The sequence below is a fragment of the Jaculus jaculus genome, chromosome 1, assembly GCF_020740685.1.
Source record: "Jaculus jaculus isolate mJacJac1 chromosome 1, mJacJac1.mat.Y.cur, whole genome shotgun sequence".
In the NCBI taxonomy this organism is placed as follows: domain Eukaryota; kingdom Metazoa; phylum Chordata; class Mammalia; order Rodentia; family Dipodidae; genus Jaculus; species Jaculus jaculus.
In genome coordinates this window covers 265,381,122-265,402,616 of record NC_059102.1, presented here as the reverse complement: position 1 = coordinate 265,402,616, position 21,495 = coordinate 265,381,122, and the positions used below count along the sequence as shown (strand labels likewise).

The 21,495-nt window shown below is 39.2% G+C and overlaps 1 pseudogene; it reads left to right on the top strand.

The window, feature by feature from the left end:
- LOC101614016 overlaps nt 1–11,731 on the top strand; it is a 61,573-nt pseudogene extending 49,842 nt beyond the window's left edge.
- Nucleotides 11,732–21,495: the final 9,764 nt, after the last annotated feature.

The window sequence follows — 21,495 nt, the reverse complement described above, 5'->3', positions numbered from 1 at the left end:
GTTGTTAGCTGTGGAGTTCTCTGATATTCCCTAAAGATTACAGGGCATTGCCAGTGCTCTTAGTTGTTAACCAGAACTAGATGGTAAGATGCTATTCCTGAAGACTCCACATGCTTGGACTACAGTAGATGGAGAAAGCAAGCTGGAGCTGAACTGGAAGCCTCCTTCATGTTGACTAGCTGTCAGAGTTGGAAAGATCTATGTATGCTGTGTGCAGTGTTGTGGGAGAGAGAATTTATTAACAGTTTTAAACATCAGTGGACCCTGCTTAAGATTGGCCAGGCAGGTCAAATGTGCTAATTGATGCCATAGGGGCATGTCTATTACAGGGAAAATCATTCACTCTCAAATTGGACTGGAGCCCAATACACTGGAGGGAATACATGCATAGTATAGAAAACCTCATGAGAAGACTATGGTGGCGTGTTCATTAGCCACAGGGGAGTAATGCCTGAAGTCTGGCTAATTGCATATTTTATGCCCACCAAACTACCTTATAAGCACATTTTTTTTTTTTTTTTTTTTGGTTTTTCATGGTAGGGTCTCACTCTAGCCCAGGCTGACCTGAAATTCTCTATGGAGTCTCAGGGTGGCCTCAAACTCATGGCAATCCTCCTACCGCTGCCTCCTGAGTACTGGGATTAAAGGTGTATGCCACCACGCTTGGCAATAAGCACATTTTTTAATCATTCTTTTTTTCAAATTTTTATTAACAACTTCCATAATTATAAAAAGTATCCAATGGTAATACCCTCCCTCCCCACTTTCCCCTTTGAAACTCCATTCTCCATCATATCCCCTCCCCATATCAATCAGTCTCTCTCTTTTATTTTGGTGTCATCATCTTTTCCTCCTATTATGATGGGCTTGTGTATGTACTGTTGAGCACTGTGAGGTCATGGATATCCAGGCCATTTTGTGTCTGGGGGGAGCACGTTATAAGGAGTCCTACACTTCCTTTGACTCTGACATTCTTTCTGCTACCTCTTCCGCATTAGACCCTGAGCCTTGGAAGTTGTGATAGAGATATTACAGTACTGAGCGCTCCAGTGACTTCTTTCCAGCACCATGATGCCTTCTGAGTCATCGCAAGGTCACTGCCATCTGAAAAGAGAAGATTCTCTACCAAAAGTGACAGTAGCATTAATATTAATATAATAATATCATAATTATAATTATATCTTATTATTTATTTTTATATATTATTAATTATTTTATTATATATTATAATAATATCATATTTATATATAATATAATATAATATAATAATATTATAATTAATAGAAGGGTATGAACATCAAGAGAATTGCTTACTGGGCAGTTTGATAAGCATAGCGTAAACATTTAGCTAGACAGCAGCAGATGTTACACCCCTAGGGCTCATGACTACCCTTGTTTTAAGTTTTCAGTATCAGGGATGTATTCTCCATTTTGTCCTGACCCTACACTAAAGTTTTCCCTTAACTTAGACTTTATGACTCTCATCCTACGAATGTTTAACTACTTGAATGATACTTTGAGGAGAAGGCATCTAAATCTTTCCAAAATGCAGGGCTACTTTGCATAGAAATAAACTGGTGTGAGCAGAGGGATATGGCACAGAAAAAAAAAAAAATCTTTGGGTGAACTGCTACCCATTCAGCTGCAATTGAGAGACTACAACCTTTGAGACTGGGCCAGCTGACGTGCACTGGATCATAGGAAGCATTAATTTCCAATTGCCATCAGCTGAGGAACCTAATGTCCAGTACACCTAATTTTATGGGGGCACCTGAATCAAACCACCTCATTGCCCAAATGCCTATCATTTTGACTCCTATTATAGTGCCTTCTATCTACAAGCATGCACCTATGGTATCATGGGGTGTGCCCTATGATCAAATGACTGAGGAAGAGAGGACTAGATCCTGGCTTATAGATGGTTCAGCATGTATGCACACACTTCTCAGAAGTGGACAGCTGCAGCTTTACAGCTCCTTTCTGGGACAGCTGTGAAGGACTGTAGTGCAGGGAATTGTTCACAATGGGTAGAACTTTGGGTAGTGCACATGATTGTGCATTTTGCTTGGAAGGAAAAATGGACAGACGTGCAGTGATACAGTAATTCATGGGCTGTGGCCAATTATTTGGCTGGATGGTCCAGGACTTGGCAGGAGCACAACTGGAAATTGGTGAGAAAGATATTTGGGGAAATGTATACATGGATAGACTTTTCTAAAAGGGCAAAGGATGTGAATATACTTGTGTCCCATGTTAATGTTCATCAGAAGGTGATCTCATCAGTGCATGACTTTAATCATCAAGTAGAAAAGCTGATCCCATCAGTGAATAGTGGTCAACATCTTTCCTTAGCCAATCCTGTCAATGCCCAATGGGCCCATGAACAAAGTGGCCATAGTGGTAGGGATGCAGCTTCTGCATGGGCCCAACAACATGGACTTCCCCTAAGTAAGGCTGACTGGCTACAAACTGCGGCTGAGTACCAAATCTGCTGGCAGCAGAGACCAACTCTGAGCACCTGATATGGTAGCTTTCCTGGGGGTGACAAGCCAGCAACTTGGTGGCAATTTGGCTACATTGTACACTTCCATCATGGAAAGGAGAATGGTTTGTTCTAATTAGAATGGACACTTTTTCTGGGGATGCATTTGCTTTTTCTGCACATAGTGCTTATTCCAAACCTACCATCCATGGGCTTATAGAATGTCTTATCCATTGTCATGGTGTTCCACACAGCATTGCTTCTGAATAAGGAACTCACTTCACAGCCAAGAATGCATAGCAGTGGGCTCATGGTCATGGAATTCACTGGTCTTATCATGTGCAACACCACCCTGAAGCAGATAGCTTGAGAGAACCGTGGAATGATCTTTTAAAGAAACAGTTCGGACTGGGCATGGTGGCACATGTCTTTAATCCCAGCACTCAGGAAGCAGAGGTAGAAGGATCACCATGAGTTTGAGGTCACCCTGAGGCTACATAATGAATTCCAGGTCAGCCTGGACTGGAGTGAGAATCTACCTCAAGAAAAAAAAAAAAAAAAAGAAAGAGAGAAAGAAAGAAAGAAAAAATAAACAGCAGTTTGGTGGCAACAGCCTGGAGGGCTGGTGCAGTGTCCTCCAACTGGCTTTATATGCTCTAAATCAGCACCTTATATATGATACTGTTTTGCAGTCAGGTTCACATTGCAGCTTGTGGAAAAAAGAGGTTCATTTTGGCTTTCTGGCTGATGAAGATTTGGGAATTAATGCCTCCTGGAGGGAATGTATTGTAGGGGGTGGGCTTATGGGTGTTATAGCCAGTTTCCTCATGCCAGTGTTTGGTACATTCTCCTGTTGCTATTGTCCACCTTATGTTGGCCAGGGGGTGATGTCCACCCTCTGCTCATGCCATCATTTTCCCCTGCCATTGTGGAGCTTCCCCTAGAGCCTGTAAACCAAAATAAACCTCTTTTTCCCACAAGCTGCGAACCTTGCTGCAGCAACCTATAAGCCCACCCCCAACAACATAATGTCTTCAGGAGGCATTCATTCCCAAATCTCCATCAGCTGAGAACTTAGCATTCAGAACACCTAACAAGTCTCTGGAGTTCCAATTCCACCCCTCTAGCTAGGCTATTTACAGTCTTGGAAAACTTCATCCAGAGCTGACAGCTTTCCCCAGCATCCATCTCATGATTCCAGTATCTCCACTGGGTCTCCAAAATACCAGGTAGGGTGCCAGTTTGTTAATCCAGGGGAGAATCAAGCAGACTCCGAAGACCAGGACACTCCTTGAGCACTCAGACCCTTTAAAAGAGTCTACTTTTTTCCTGTGGTCCCAGTGCAAGTCAGCTGGTCCAATCTCAAAGAATGTAATCTCTCAATTGCAGTTGAATGGGTAGCAGTTCACCCAAAGATTTTTTTTTTTCTGTGCTATATCCCTCTGCTCACACTAGTTCATTTCTACACAAAGTAACCCTGCATAATTTCTCAGGACATGGGCATAACTGCAAACTTCTCACACAAACTACTTCTAGCACAGTTCAAGCAAAGCTCTTTCTCATCCTCATAAACCAAACATCATAGTCCATAGTTCTTACTGCATCTAGGTCTTTCAACTCTGACTAGAATAGTCCATCAAGCTATACTTACAGCCCTACAAGGTGTCTCTTTGGTCAAGGTTTCAAATCCTCAACATTCTTGAAAATCAGATTCAAAAGGCCAAAATCACATAGTCAGGTATCTATCAGCAATGCCACTCCTCAGTACCACTTTACTGTTGCAGCCAGGTTCATATTGCTGCTAGAAATCACCCAACCAAGAGCAGCTTGTGTGGAAAAGAGGTTTATTTTGGCTTACAGTCTCGAGGGGAGGCTCCATGATGGCAGGGAAAAACCATGGCATGAGTTGGGTAGACATCACCCCCTGGCCCACATAAGGTGGACAACAGAAACAGGAGAGTGTGCCAAACACTGGCAAGAGGAAACTGGCTATAATACCCATAAGTCTGCCCCCAACAATACACTTCCTCCAGGAGATGTTAATTCATAAGTCTCCATCAGTTGAGAACTTAGCATGTGCTGCTAATAGCTTGATATAGTGAACTAAATGAAATACACATTAATAAAACGAATTTCATATTAAGTTTGTTACTTTCTATGCACCTTTTAAATAAAGTTAAAAGTGTTTTGTTGTTAGACATTATATTTCTGTTGGATGCGGTGAGCTAGAGGAAATATTTTCTATCTCAGGAGACATTTTACCTGCATGGTCCTTAAGTTTCCATGTGGCAGGAGGAAAGGATGATGGGAAGTACATTTTACTCAAGGTAGTTGAAGGGTGGTAGGTATTTTACCAACTCACTATTCAGTTGGTAGCAGTGGCTGTGAGGGGCTCCTCTTTTTCCTTTCACACCTCCCCTCCTGCTCGCCCAACTTTCTGTGCTCTCCTACCTTTTCCCTCCTTTCGTGCAACATCAGCTCTGTCACAGAGATCAGAATGTAGAGCTCCAGCGTTTCTCACTTCCAAGGGATTCCTTTTGTGGTTTCTTTGCCTTATACATAAAACTCATTAAAAAATGAACTTATAAGGAAATTTGGGGACAATTACTCTGGAGTTGGATACAGTTACTAGGCAGTCATTCTGGAAACGGTGTCAGTATCTGGGAGAAGAGACATTAATAAGAGAAAGGGAGACTGTTACGTTTTCTGAGTGAGAAGTTAAGAGAGTTAGTTCACCAAGAGATGCCTGTGAGATGATGCACTGCATGGAGGAGAACGGGTTTGAAGAAAGAGTAGCGTCAGAGGTCAGTGATCACATGTGGGGAAGGAAGGGGACTGAAGTCTTCAGAGGTGCCTCTTTTACTTGTAGGAAGAGATTTCCCTCAGTTCTACTACACTAACATCTGCATATTTCTGGCTTGCTTTTCTGTGCTTTGGTAAGGTTGTTGCACTGCTGCAGAAAAGGTGTTGAGAAACTATGAATCTTTCTCTCCCTATTCAGGACAAACTTGAAATAAATTCATTTTCTGTTATTGGTGTGTTTCCTGACGTCTCTTATGACTTGGCATGTTTATGAATCTACGTGTCCTGGTAACAGGCATGCAAGACTGTAACTGTGATGTAGATGGCTTGTGAATGTCCCTGGCTCATGAAACACATTTCTATGTATTTCTATTTTTTTAAAATTTTTATTTATTTATTTATTTGAGAGTGACAGACGCAGAGAGAAAGACAGATAGAGGGAGAGAGAAAGAATGGGCATGCCAGGGCTTCCAGGCTCTGCAAACGAACTCCAGATGCGTGCACCCCCTTGTGCATCTGGCTAACGTGGGACCTGGGGAACCGAGCCTTGAACCGGGGTCCTTAGGCTTCACAGGCAAGCGCTTAACCACTAAGCCATCTCTCCAGCCCTGTATTTCCATTTTTAAGATTATTATACTAGTATCAAACATAAGGGTTTTCTTTTGTATGCTTGCAAAACGTCGTTATGTTAAATTTCCTTCTAAAAATAAACCTGATAGATGATATAATCCCTAAAAGAGTAACATTTTTAAGCTGGGTAATCTTATTTTTATGTAGTAAAATGGGCTACAAAGTCTTACCCTAATATATGACATTTTATAGATGAGTGTTTACTGGCCATTGGATCATTTCCTCGTGCTTACACAGGAAGCATTTTACCTACTGATCTGTAGTCCCAGGTCCCCAGTGCTTGCTTGCTTGCTTGTTTTCTTTCTTTCTTTTATTCTTTTTTTTTTTTTCAATATGGTGAAACTTTGACTTCCATAGTATTTGTTACCAAGGTAGACTTTTGTGGAAAAATACACCATATCCTTTAGCTTATGATACAGGGAACTCTTGAGTTTTCTCTTTTTTAATATAAACGACTCAAAGTGAACAGTCTATTACAATGTTATTTGTAAATAAGATGAAAGTTCTTGTGGGAGAACTAAAAGAATGTTAGCAAAATAATTTTGTTCAAAAACTTAAATAAAGCAGATGATCTTAATTTGTTGTAAATATACTTTGGATTTACCTAATCTCTATAATGACCTGATAATTCTTTACAGACTTTTTGGAAGGAAAGCTTTCAACTTGATCGAGGTACAGTCACCATGGAATCAAATCTCCTGGCATGTGAGTGAGGACACACCTAGGGTGGGTTATTCGGCATCTGAAGATCTAGCTTAACAGCAGGTGACACCGTGCTATGTGCTGGGGAGCCTAGACTGTAAAACGAGTAAGCTAGGCACAAGCCCTCATCACTGTGCTTCATTATGAACTGCATGAAGCCATTACCTCACACTCCTGGCATCATGCCTTCCTTGCCATCATGGACTGTTACCTCAAACTCTAAGCCAAAATTATCTGTTCTTCCACAGCTGATTTTTAAGGTATTTTTGTCCTAGCAATGAGAAAAGTAACAAATATAGCCATATAACCTAGGCATTTTGAGCTTCTTTAAGCCTATGAACATAGTATACTTAGGATCTACTAAAAATGTACCATAAAACACTTAGTGATTTGAAGGTACCATATTTTATAGAAATAATAAGTATCTTAATTACTGTTAAAGTCCAATGTACTTTGCAATGTACACTAATCTAGACCCAAACAGCAAAGGTACCATAAAATTCTACTTCTTACAAGGTAGACCAAATGGCTGAACCTTCACCAGGCCCTTACAGGAAACACCTGAACCACAAGACACTGGAGAGGGTAGGATCAAGTCTAACCTAAATCCTCTACATCTTCCCTCCCTCCTTCCCTCTCTCTCTCACCTCTCTAATTCCTGTATATTAGTTACCTTTTCCCCTCATTTTCTTAGGGGGCACTGACCTGTAACCCCCACTACCAGCATGGGGCTATCACCCACAATGAGCTTTTGATCAGAGAAACCTACAAGGTGTCCTAATAGAATGACAGATTTCTGTCAGAGTACTTGATGACCCAACAAAGATTAGTGGTAAGACTCTATTGCTGAAGACACCATATGCAGCTGACACATAAAATGGAACAGCATGGCTGGAAGCCAGGAGAGAGACAGTCCCCAGACAGCATGTCTAGTGCCAGAAGGTGCTACATGGGCGACTGGGGGAAACGACCAATATCTGTCCAAGCAACTCATGGTCCAACCTACTTAGCAGCAAATAACCTGGTGTGATGCCCACACAAATGCAATAGTGGCACACAGCCATGGTGAGGAACCAACTGCTCTTGATCTGGCTAACTGATCCCCTCAGTGGTACGAGACCCATAGCTGGAACTGGGAAACAAGTCAGAACCATATCCAAACATAAACCCACTCTCCAAAATCAAGTTACCATCAATCATGGGGTACAAGAGGGCCTACACTTATTAAACTCTCTATATAAAAAAAAGTAAGGGTTATCTCATTTGACCTGGTGCTAACTTACTCTCCATTGGAGAATCTGTTTCTCTTTTTCTGATAGATGCAGATCCTAAGGAGAGAGCCACCCCATCATACCTCAAAAGGGCCCCTGGCTGAACTAAGGAAAATTGGCAAAACAAGCAAGGGTGCTGTTTTCCTGATGAACTGGATACCAGCACAAGGGGCAAGGAGACCAACACAGAGAAAAATCAATGCCTACCAAATCAGAGAGCCAGAGCCGCAGAGGCCCCCAACACCTCAGCACTGAAGCAGACCAAAAATGAACCCAACATGGCTCAGGGAAAATTTGTGGAAGAGGGGGCGGAAAGATGTCAGAGCCACATATTGGGTCATGATATACAGAGACATTTACTGTACCAATAACTGTGGGCTAAGCCCACAATGCACGACCCATATACCTCAACAAGGAGGGGCCAATGGGGAGGGGGTAGGTCATGGATGAGCCTAATAATGGTACCAAACTGCCTGTACTTGCAGAATAGAAAACTAATAATAAAATAAGTAAATAAATAAAAAATTTAAAAAAGTACCATAAAACACTTAGTGATTTGAAGGTACCATATTTTATAGAAATAATAAGCATCTTAATTACTGCTAAAGTACAATGTATTAATGTAAACCACGTTCATTGAGTGCTAGTATCACATTTTTGTGAAATTATAAAAGTTACTATTGGCTACATGGATATTGATAAAGATCTTATTCCTCCAAAATATTCTAGATAGAAGAAAATGAAATTTTATTCATTCTTTCAATGGTTTAGTGCTGACAGGTACCTGAAAATAAAATCAAGGAATGTCCTTAGGTCTCTATGAGAGAAACTTTTTCTTTATCTCTTTTCCCCTGGAAAGCTCACCAAAAAATGGGAATAGGCTCCTGTGGTTTTATTTCTTCCTTCCCAGAAGAGAAAGGAATTTAAGGGATTATCACCTTTCTTAAGAGCCAGGAAGCACCCAGACACTTGGTGTTGGGACTGAACTGACCAGTTGAGCCGACTCAGATTAGTCCCCGATAGATTCCCTGGTCTGGTCATTAGATGGTGTTCCCATTTCTAGCCAACCTGCTCCTGTTCTTCAGGAATGCAGTATTCTCCCTTCTCTTGAGATCTATAAGCTCTGTCTCTATATACTCTATAATAAAAATTTTCTTAACTTTATTCTTTTGTCTGCATGTTTAACTCATCAAAATTCATAAGAATCAGGAGGCCACTAATTCAGTGGAAGCTTTCCCTGACTGTGAATGTCTGGCACTCTATCTGCTGAATTATTGCCCACCAAAGAGCTGAAAAAAAAAAACCCAATGCTCAGAAAGACACCACAACTTCCTATATTATTATGTGGTGATATGAAGCTGATGTTGTGTATCTCTTGTGTTCAGAATGCTTTGGACACAGTCAATTGGAATTACTTTATTACTTTGATGCTTGTGACTTTCTCCCATAGACATTTGTACAGTTTAAGTTTTATTCCTACTATTGAAAACCCCCAGCTGAATATTAAATTTTCATTTTTTTCTTTCTCAAATGTCTAGGACAGATTCAAAATCAGTGCCCAATAAAATCTTTCCTTCAGAAAAACTAGGATTAGTATTAGTAGATTTTCTTAGATTCTCAGTAAGGTGTCCTAAGAAGAGGGCTGGATTCTCATCTACTTTGAGGGTGCTTTTCCTAATATCATCACAGTGAACAGTTCTACTTATTGATCCGTACATTCTCTCAATCAAGCAAGTAATAAGATTGTTATATTATGCACAATCCCTTATTACATTCTGGCTCCTGACTTACAACAGCAAGTAGTGTCAGTGGGCTGTTTCTAGTCTGCAATATGAATTTCATACTAATGACTTGTGAAGCTGCCACAAACTGCACCTTTTATTTAAAAATGCAGCAATGCAGAATTGCTTGTACATGTCCCTGAACTACAACAAGTAGAATTTATAAAGAATGACATTCATCCACAAATTCGTCAGGTCTATGGAAAAGTGTCTCTATTTTTGTTGCATAGAGGTAATCTGGTTCTGCCTGATCTTGGAATTTTACTGGCCTACTGAAGGCATGTGATAGCACATTTTGTAATTAATCACCTTTTTGTTCTTGGTACATGTGGGTATAGCAGATCTTATGAGCCCCTCAGAGTTTTGAGATATGGTATAGTGATGTAAATACCTGAATATAGAGAATTTCAGACCATGTATTCCATTTTCATAAAACAAATCTAATTGTAACATGGTATTATAGCTGAAAATTTCATTTTTAGGCAGCATATCCCAGTTTCCTTGATTATATTTTGTCTAAATATCACTACTAGAAGAGATCAAATTCATACACACACACACACACACACACACACACACACACACACACACACACACACGCACACACCCACACAGTCTCACATACATAACATATAGCCTAAATGTGAATTTCAGGAATAATGATTTGATATCCCATAGTTTTGCAGTGTTCCAAGTTTCATTTGTATACATAAAACATAAAGAAGAAAAAAAGTGAAATTCAAGAAGTGTTGAATTGACCTAGGATACTTCTGTTGAATTCCCTTCTTTGATCAGGCATTCAAGACCCACTCAGTGCCAGCCATTTATGCTACATTTGGTTGTCACCAATATTTGATTAAAGTTTTTCTTTCATGTGTCCATGAAGACATTCCAGTCTTGGTTCAGATGAAATAACACCAATGTACATCAGTGAAAAGTTTAAGGACAGGATTACAAGTGATAAGATCAGAAAGTTAACGTGCTTTTTTGAGATGCCCAGAAAATGTTTGAAGAACAGAAATAGGATCTGTCCTAGGTCCTTAAGCCTGGCTCCTTGCTATTTGAACAGAGCATATTTATATCTGAAAGAAATATTATTTCTATGTCATCGACCTTCATAGCAAAGGTTAATTGTGCTGTGCTTCTTGATTCTTAGCTGACAAGAGGTTTCAGGCAGAATGCTGGGTGAGAGGCTCCTTTCCCTTCTCAGGTCCCTATAATTGTCCCTGTCTCACTATCCCGCCTCAAATATATATTTCTGTATGCTTCCTTTGAATGTATGTCATATGAGGTATATACATGACATACTTCCTATAAATGGTTTTCTCAAACTGTCTTTTAAATATACATTTTACCTTCTTATCTTTATGGATGTTAGGCATAAGATATAGTGCCTTATTTTGTCTTAATTGGCTCTATTAGCTGTCCATATTTTCTATTAGCTGTTTAGAAGTTATATACCTTCCTATACTTTCATATACTTAAAGATTTGTTTTATTTAATTATTCTCCATGGGGAATACCAGCAACCCCACTGAGGAGGGCCCCCAGCTGAATGGGGCAGGGACAACGGAAAGTATGGTACCAATACATGATGTATCTATAGTAAGTATGTCCATAGTTCTTACAAAAAACATTTCAGTGGTGAGAAGATAATTAAGGTATATAAAATAGAAATCACAAAGGTGAGGCCGGCTGCGTGGCACTGCCATTGTGGGAGCACTGAAGAAGACCACTGGGCTGGTGGGATGGGCAGTAAGCAACACTCCACATGAAAGACTCAGAATATTGCACACAGAGATCCTCGATGTTCTTGATCAAATCCCCCACCCCCAAATGCAGCATACAGGAAATATGCAAAACAGTTTACAAAAGAGAGGCTTGGTATGTTTAGAGTGGAATCAGATGTTAAAAAACTAGGAGGCCACCTTCATGGTGGCCATATAGAAGTGACTCTTCAGGCTGAGAAAGAACTAAGTCTGGCAAGAAAAATGTTGCAATTTGAAACTATGGGAGCTGCTGGTGGAAGAGCCTCCTGCAAACCAGTGGACATGGCCGATATAGCCATAATTACATGTCGTTGATGGGTTGATGAGAAACTGATGTAAGTCAGTGTTTTGTGTTAGAAATGCATCCCTATTATTGACATCTTATCAAGAAAGCTAATATATGAGAAGGGTATGATGAGTCAGTTTTTGATTTGCATAGTATTCACTAGGATTATTTCACCAGTGATATTTATTAGAAGAAAAAGTGTGATGGAAGATTGAAAATTAAAAACATTCCTACAAGGCTGGAGATGTGGCTTAGTAGGTAAGGCACTTGTCTGTAAAATCCAATGACATGGGTTCACTTCCCCACTACCCATGTAAAGACAGATGTACAAGGTGTCATATGTATCTGAAGTTTTTAGCATCTAGAGACCCTGGTGTGCCCATGTTCTCTCTGTCTCTCTCTCTCTCTGTCTCTCTGTCTGCTTACAAATTAAATAAATGAATAAGATTAAAAAGAGGTGGCGGAAAGAATGTAAGAGCCAAAGGAAGGGTAGGATTCCTTACAACATGCTCCTCCAGACACAAAATGGCCTGGATATCCATGACCTCACAGTGCTCAACAGTACATACACAAGACCACCATAACAGGAGAAAAAGATCATGACATCAAAATAAAAGAGAGACTGATTGAGTGGAGGAGGGGATATTGAGAATGGAGTTTCCAAGGGGAAAGTGTGTGTGGGGGGAGGTGGAGGAAGGGCATTACCATGGATATTGTTTACAATCATTGTTGTTAATAAAAAATAATTTAAATAAATAAATAAAAATAACAACAACAATAACAAAATCCCTACAGATTCAGAGGTCACCATGGAAAGGTAGTGTCCAGTGTGTTAATAAATTTCTTTTTATTATTTTTTGTAAAAGAAAAGGTAAAGGAAGTATTGATAATTTTGAACTCATTCATGTGAATTAAGTTTAGCTGAGAAAAATGGCAAAACCAGTTTATGATAAAATTTTAAATTGCCCTTAAACCTCTTATCTTCTCGGGCTGGAGAGATGGCTTAGTAGTTAAGCACTTGCCTGTGAAGCCTAAGGACCCTGGTCCAAGGCTTGATTCCCCAGGACCCATCTTAGCCTGATGCACAAGGGCGCACATGTCTGGAGTTTGTTTGCAGTGGCTGGAGGTCCTGGTGCATCCATTCTCTCTCTCTCTCTCTCTCTCTCTCTCTCTCTTTCTCTCCCTCTCTCTCTGCCTCTTTCTCTCTCTCTGTCTGTCGCTCTCAAATAAATAAATAAAAATAAGCAAAAAATTAAAAAAACCCTCTTATCTTCTGTATGAAATAAAATTTAAATAAATACTTGTATGTTGATTTATACAAAATAAATTACAAAGGCGATGCTTCTTTCTCTCTCCTTCTCACTCAAAGATAATAAAATAAAATTAAAAATTTATTTAAAAATTAGACAACTTTTTATAGCCATTTATTGCTTGAGTTAATCGGCCACAAACTTGAGGAACAAGTGAGAAATCAAGCAATAAGACTAATGACACATCTGAGTGGAGGGGAAAGTTGATATTCCTGCATAAACATATTATTTGGATGATTAATGCTATCAGTTTTGTTTGTTCTTATTTCTTTGATCACTTTCCTTGGGCCTTTTGCACGACACTGTCCATGTCCACTCAGATTAAACCTTGGTGAAAGCAATATTACTCTAAAGGTGACAGTGCTTGCCCCTGCTCTGGAAACCCAGCAGACTATAAGACCTGAATGCAGTGGGGATCTAAGGACAAACAAAACAACAATAACAAAAAGGTAGAGAATTCTATTTCTACTAAGTAGAATGCCAACATAAAGAGAAGGTACTCTTATCCAGAGGGAAAACAAGTTTCAGGTCTAGTGATGACCACAGGTGAAGTCTAAAGCTGTCCATGATTTTCTAAGGGTGTCCAACTCGAGTTCATATAGAGAGCTACCAAAGAGCCTCATGTAACTCTTGACATGGCTGGTCAAAATGTTAATATTATGTTTGAAATAAGAGCTTTTCTCTCTGCCTTAATCCATAAAGTGGCAACTGTTTGTAACCTTATATATAACATTGTTCAAAAGATAAAATTTATAGTGAGGGAGAAGTTTAAAAAAAGTTTACTAATTCAAATCACCACATCTGTTTCATAGTAATGAATTGCATTGTAATTCTTGAAGATGTGAAGGAATATATCCCTTTATAAATTGCATTTTCCCCTTTATATGGTCTTTTAAATTCTGAGATACTTGGGCTGGAAAGATGGCTTAGTGGTTAAGACATTTGCCTGCAAAACCAAAGGCTGAGGTTCAATACCCCAGGATCCACATAAGCCAGATGCACAAGGTGACACATGCATCTGGAGTTTGTTTGCAGAAGCTGGAAACCCTGGCATGTGTGTGCTTCCCAACCCCTCTCAAATCAACAAATAAAATATATTCTTAAAAATTCTGAGATAGTTGACTTATAAGTATACCCATGATATTGGGTGGTCCACAAAACATTTCTTCAATTGCTATAGGCAATCAATACATGGTCCTATTAAGGCATCATATTTATATTTTGTCTGCTATGTTCTAAGTGGCAAAGATATTTCTCTGACCCGAGGAGATATCTTAAGCTATTTAAATCTCCCATGCAATAACTGAGCATGCATCATATTGGATACTTAGGAGAGAGCCTACCTTATTCACATTAATTAGTATTGTCCCTCACTGTAACTTTCACATCAAGAACAATTTTTTGAGCCTCAAAATAGAGGACTTTTGGAGGCAGTGTTGTTGTCTATTCTTCCTGGGTACTCTTAGCAACTTCTTTGTTTTGCTTTGATGGGTCCATCCTCTTTCAGCTAATAGATTTACTGTTTAGTAGTAAGCAGTATCAGAAAGAGCCACAGCCCTGATTTCCTGTACATGCTGGAAAAGAGGATTAAGTTCCTCACCCAGAAATTTACTCTGAAGTCCCTTCATTTTAGTAGCACAGGAATCTTTCCAAAGTCCACACTATCTTATTAGATCACAAATTTTTCTAAGTTCCATTTTGGTCTTAGGGAGAGAGAAAGTAATTTTTTTGGGCAATCATTCTGAACCTAGATACCTGACTACTTGACCTATATAGTTAACTTAAATTTGCCATTTTTTTTGTATTTTGTGAATTCTGACCTCAAAAGAAATAGCAAAAATATTGGGGAGGTAGTATGTATCTCATCTTCTCTTCACAAATGGTAATAAGTCATCTACAAACTGAAAATTTTTGATCCAGGAAGATTTGGGTGGGGAGGACTGTACATTTTCAAGCATGCCCTCCAAGTTTTGGCCAGACAGATTAGGGCCTTCAGCAATGTTTATCCCTTCTTCTAAGGCAAGAAACAGATAGACCTTGGCTTCTATATTTTCACATTTAATATGATATTCTTCAAAAGGAGGACCTTAAATCCTCTACTTTAACTTCTGAAACTTGTAACTATGGTCTGGAAAGAACAGCAAGGAAAGGGAGAATAGGATTGAAGGAGCAGTGCGAATAGGAAGGAAGGAACAGCTTGCCTCAAAGTGTATAAAAAGATTATTTCTTTTGTTGGTGGCCCCAATTCTAAGTTTTGTAAGGGCTCTTTGTGGGGCTCATGTTCATGACAGAGGTCCTGACCTCCTCCTTCTTCAAAGGTCAAGCAAGTTGCTGTTTTCTCCTGTTTCAATAAGATTCACTCCCTATGTAAGAGTCCCTCTTCCTCATACTTTTATCAGTCACTTAGTCTGTTTTCCTTTTGGTTTTGGTCCAACAACTATTATCTTATGTGATGGCCTAGGTTTTTCAGTCTTGGTTAATGGTAGCTAGGATACTTGTTTCCTTTTTGTTTGCATGCTTCTTCACCCTTCCTTACATGAACACTTTATATTACCTTTAGTAATTTACCCAAACTTTTGTCCTTCCAACATTTTATCATCTGTGACCTTTTGGATATATCTGGATAGCTAATAATCACAAAGTGTAGTATTAACATTCCCTATCACAAATTTTCTTCTATATTTGATCCAATATAGGGTTAATATGTTAAGTGACATTGAAGATTGTCTTCTGACCTCCATATGCATACCATGGAATCCACCCCCCCATGCATACAATGAGAAAAAAATTAGAGAGAGAGAGACAGAAAGAGAGACATACTAGAATGAAGAGAGTGGCTCAGCACTTAAGTGTATTTCCTGTGAGGTCTGAAAGGGCTTGTTGGAGTCAGGTTCACATTGCTGGTAAAAACAACAGACTAAGAGCAGCTTATGGGGAAAAAAAGGAGTTTATTGTGGCTTACAAACTTGAAGGGGAGCTCCATGATGGCAAGGGAAAATGATGGCATGAGTGGAGGGTGAACATCACCTTCCGACCACTGTTAGATGGACAAGAGGAGAGTGTGGCCAAACACAGGCAAGAGGAAGCTGGCATAACACCCATCAGCCAACACTCAACAATACACTGCCTCCAGGAGGCTTTAGTTTCCAAATTGCCATCAGGTAGGGACCCAGCATTCAGAGTACATAATCTTATGAGGGATTCCTGAATCAAACTACCACAGGGTCTGAGACTACTGAAGGTTGGGGCTCCAGAGTTCACACAAATATGAGGGCATAGCCACGTGGGCCAGTAAATAACCAAGTCTCACAGAGAGTATAGAACAGAAATTGCTGGAGCTTGCAAAAGTATAATCATCATTATGATCAGTGAGAGACTCCAGCTAAAAATAAGGACCGACACCAGAGGAGTAAGTGGATAGTCCATGTTCTGCTATTGTCACCAAAGGCAAGAAAGGCAAGAGGATACCACTGTGGATCATTGCTTGTGGTATCCCTAGGATATATACACCACACACACACACACACACACACACACACACACACACACACCCATATTCTACATGCACCCAAGTCTACTGCTTTGTTAGCTAATTAAAATGCTTTCAAAAAGAAACAAACTGCAAGATAAACAATACAAATAACCAACAGATTGAGATGAGATATAAAATAAAGGAATGGTAAAATAATAGAAGTTTTTTGACTAATCAAAATATTAGGTGCCTATACTCATCTCCAATGACACAAAGATGGTCCTTGCAGTTTTAAAATGTAGGCTTACTCTATTCTCTTTACCAACTTCCTCCCACAGATGTGATGATGTAATGCCCAATTCCTCCCTCCCTCTGCCATGCTTTCTCTGACATAATGAACTCTACCCCCTTAACTATAAGTTCTTTCTTTCCTTAAGATGCTTCTGGTTGTATATTGTTCCAAGTAATGAGAAACTAAATTATGTAAAGCAACTGTCCTCCATCTATAAAGACCCATAGACATGGAATGTTCTCATGAATTGTATGATAAACTTTCCAGATCCAAGAACCTAACCCATTCAGGTATTATGCATGAATGATCCTTCAACACAGGTAACACCTGAGCATGTATTGCCTGTGGACTCCCCATACCTGTTTCTACCCAGACTTTACAAATCAAAAGCTGGGAGAACCTTCCAGATTTACATATTGCCACCAACCCCAATCATTCACTCCCATATTCATCAAGTAGCCATCCATGACTACATAAATATGAGAGTTACTATAAACTTGACAGTTATTTGTTGGACTTCTACCCATGTGGAACAATTTCTCACTACACACACTTTTGACTTTCAGCCAAATACCTGAAATTATTCATAGAAAAAGTTATTAAATTACATGCTAATTGTTCTAAGGATAGGAGAGAGAGATTTTTTTCTATAAAATGTACAGTTATTTTTGAAGACTGCCTCACATGTGGATTATATACCAGCAGTCTGAATTTCTGGTTTCATCTACTGTGTCAGCATCTCAGTCTGTGTTTCATGTCTGCAGCATTGAGTTTATCACTGCCAAGGCAAACAGCAAACCAGAAGGAGATTTTGGAAATAAAAAGTATATTTCTAGGTTATAATTGCCAGGAAAGTTTCTGTTTGTTGGAAAAATCATGGGACCAGATTACATCTACATATATCTTAGAGAGAGAGAACACAAACAATGAGCTAGCCCTGAACACTGAGTTGGCTGAACTGATCAATATGAAGGTGCAACCCTAGTAACATATCTATGGCAATACTCCACCTTACAGAGACTCTGCAAATGTGGACTAAGTAATGATCTTTATTACAAACACTTAAGTGGCATATTTTATATTTAAAACAACACAGTTTTTTATAATGGCTAGGAGATGCCAATCACTGCTGACAACTACAACATCAGCCAACAAAGGAACTCAGTTTTCTGTAATTCTTGCTTACTAGAGTGTCACAAGGGAAAGTTATGACACTGTTATAGTGGAGGCAGGTTATGATGTTGTCACAATAAAGTCTGATATTTAATGTAATCTATCTATATACCAGACATTAAGTTAAGCCCTTATACAAATTGTCTCCCTTCACAGTGCAAATTTCTTAGATGTAGATACTATTGTATACATTTTACGGAGGAGGAATCGTATGCTTCATACAAAACAAACAGATTTCAAGGGAGCGTCAGAATTTAGATATGGTTACTCTGGGTGCCGAGTATTCCCTCAGTCTATCCCAGCATAGTAGACTTCTTAGACCTCCATGGTGTCTGCTGTCCTGACACCTGACCTTGCCTAATTACCCTCTGGTATGCATACATCACACAAATGTGGTTCAATTCTACCAAAGAAGCAAAATTAATCTCAATAGATGCCATGAACCAGTCTGCATCTCATTCTTACATATATGGACATTGGGATTCCCTCTCTCCAGTGGCCTGCTATCTCTTTGTCGGGGTATTGAAAGAGATTTTAAAAAAGAAAAGAAATGAAACAAAATGAGAGTGATGATACTGAGAAGTATTTTCATGAATGTTAGAGTCAATGCTAATGTTGAAATGGTGCAGAGGTCTGTAGACTGTATGATACCTGAAGAGACTGGGCAGCAGGTGGTGGGCAAGCAGGGAGAAGCATCTGGCAGGGCAATGCCAAAGAAATGACAAGGGAGCATAACTGGGTAGGTTGACAGCACAAAATTTAGAGCAGAGGGCCTCGAGGCCAGTGTAGTTGCTGAGTAGGACATGAAAATGGTGCATTACTTAGCAAAATGACCCTTTAAAGATGTGATTAGGTTACCAGGTAGCATACCATATGTGAATCATAAATGTGAGTACCTATACCATCTATGATCACAGAACAGGGGTAAGATGGAGGTACCCAGGAACTCTAAGTAGCAGAGAGCAGGAATAGAATTAGATAAACTTGAGATATGAGAGTGTCCAGGTACACTATTGCTTCCTTGAAAATGGAGGAGCTGTGTAGAAATATAATGTTGTCAGTTTAACCAATTAACCTTGATATCGAAGGAGGTTCTGTGTTCAGGTGAGAACTCAGCAGGCTAATACCTTGAGGGGAAGACCCAGGACAGAGAAATGAGGTGACTATACTACACTTTTTAGTGGAAAATGAAATGTTAAAAGTTTCAAGCAGTTTGGATGCTGTGACTGACCCTGAGGAAAATTTTAATGGCTATCCATCACCATCCTATAACACTAAAGTGGGTTCCATCAAAAGTGTGCATGATATTATAGCTCACTACTCATGCAGGTGTTGTGGTAGGAAAGACTATGATACAAACAAGGTCACACTAAGCATAAAATATAGCTATTGCGTATGTTGCATGACATAATATTTCACAGCAGACACATAAATATATGTGTAGGAATACATACGAAGTTATTGCTGAAAAGTTATTGTACCATATGGAAAATACATAAAGGAATAACATAGTTATTTATTATCATGAGGTTTTACTTACTGCAAAGTTCTATGTGCTATATTTTCTTTTAAAAATATATTGTTATTATTTAATTTTTATTAAAATTTTCCATGATTATTAAAAAATATCCCATGGTAATTCCCTCCCTCTCCACCCCCCAGTGCTATATTTTCATGAGGCTGCCACTGATAGAGTTTAGGTTATACAAACAAGGCTTGTCACCCAAATGGTGCCTTAATCCAAATACTTCAAGAGACTGAAGTAGGCAAAGCCACCACCAAATGGAAATCAGGAAAACTGTCACAAGAACCCACACAGATCAAGGGAGATCACCAAACTAGAAGGAAGGCAAAGTCTGAGTCGTGCTGGGTAAGAAGGACTATGCAAGTGCCAAGTCCTAAGCAAAGTCCAACCACTGTTTTTCTGCTATACCAAAGAGAGGTAGAGTATTTCTGAAGCCAACTGAAGTAGGAAGAAGAAAAATCCCAGGAAACATGAAATTTAGAGAGTGGAGAAGGACTCTTCATCTCTCTCTAGGAAAGAATATGATGCAAACAAGGTCACACTAAGCATGAAGTATAGATAGTTATTGCTTATGTGCATGATGTAATATTTCACAGTACACACATAAATATTTGTGTAGGAATACACACTAAGTTATTGCTGAAAAACACCATATGGAAAATACATAAATGAGTAACATAGTCATTTATTACCATGGAGTTTTACTCACTGCAAAGTTCTATGTGCAATAGTTTTATCAGGCTACCAATGATACACTTTAGTTTATACCAGCATCAGAACAAACACATGGTTAATATTTGGTTCACAACATTATAATGAGTTTTATTTAATAGCCAAAGGAATTTTTACCTCTGTTAACATATATGAATCTAGCCTATGTGCTGTCCAATGTTGATAGACACCCCTATATGTAGTACATTAATATATAATGATGTGAGCTTTTCTTTAAAAATGAAAGGACCAATATCTTGATATATATACATACATACATATATATGTATATATATTGTTTTTTGGCTTTTTGAGGTAGGGTCTCACTCTAGTTCAGGCCTACCTGGACTTCACAATGTAGTCTCAGGGTAGCTTCAAACTCACAGTGATCTTCCTACCTCTGCCTGTCCTGAGTGCTGGGATTAGAGACATGCACCACCATGCCTGGCTATCTTGGTATATTTGAAGACTCACTTCCTTTCCTGGTTAGAACTGTATTGAATTTATTATTGAGGTAAATTACTATGTCATTCTGCCATATACTGAGGATGTTATTGGTGTGATGGAAAGAAAGAAAAACATTGAAAATTGTGGCCAAACAAAACAGAACATTTCCAATAGATTAGCACTTTTTACTGTCATTTTTAAAAACTAGTTTTAAAATCTGTACTCAAAACAATTCCATGAAAAACCCTGTGGGACATAGTAACAAAGTCATTATATTCCTTTGGTATTTTCTAAAATTTTCAAAAAGAATATTTCATATTCTGTTTATCAAATTTATTTATCCACCTTAGAACTCACAAGGTGACCATATCAGTTAGAAAGGACGCTAAGTCATCTTCTTAATGACATAAGACAACGTGTGGCTTTGTGGCTACACAGTAGACTGGATGGTCTTGAATGAACATAACTCAGAACTGTTTTGAATTCTTTCTTCCTACTTATAAGCAGCACTCTTCTTCGCCCTTTAAGAATAGGTATTATAGGGCTGGAGAGATGGCTTTGTGGTTAAGCCTGTGAAGCCTGAGGACCCTGGTTCAATGCTTGATTCCCCAGGACCCGTGTTAGTCAGATGCACAAGGGGGCATACTCGTCTGGAGTTCGTTTGCAGTGCCTGGAGGCCCTGGCGTGCCCATTCTCTCTCTCTCCCTCTTTCTCCATCTGTCACTTTCAAATAAATAAATAATCAGAATAGGTGTTATATAGCTGGGCATGGTGGCGCATGCCTTTCATCCCAGCATTCAGGAGACAGAGGTAAGAGGATTGCCTAGAGTTAGAGTTCGGGGC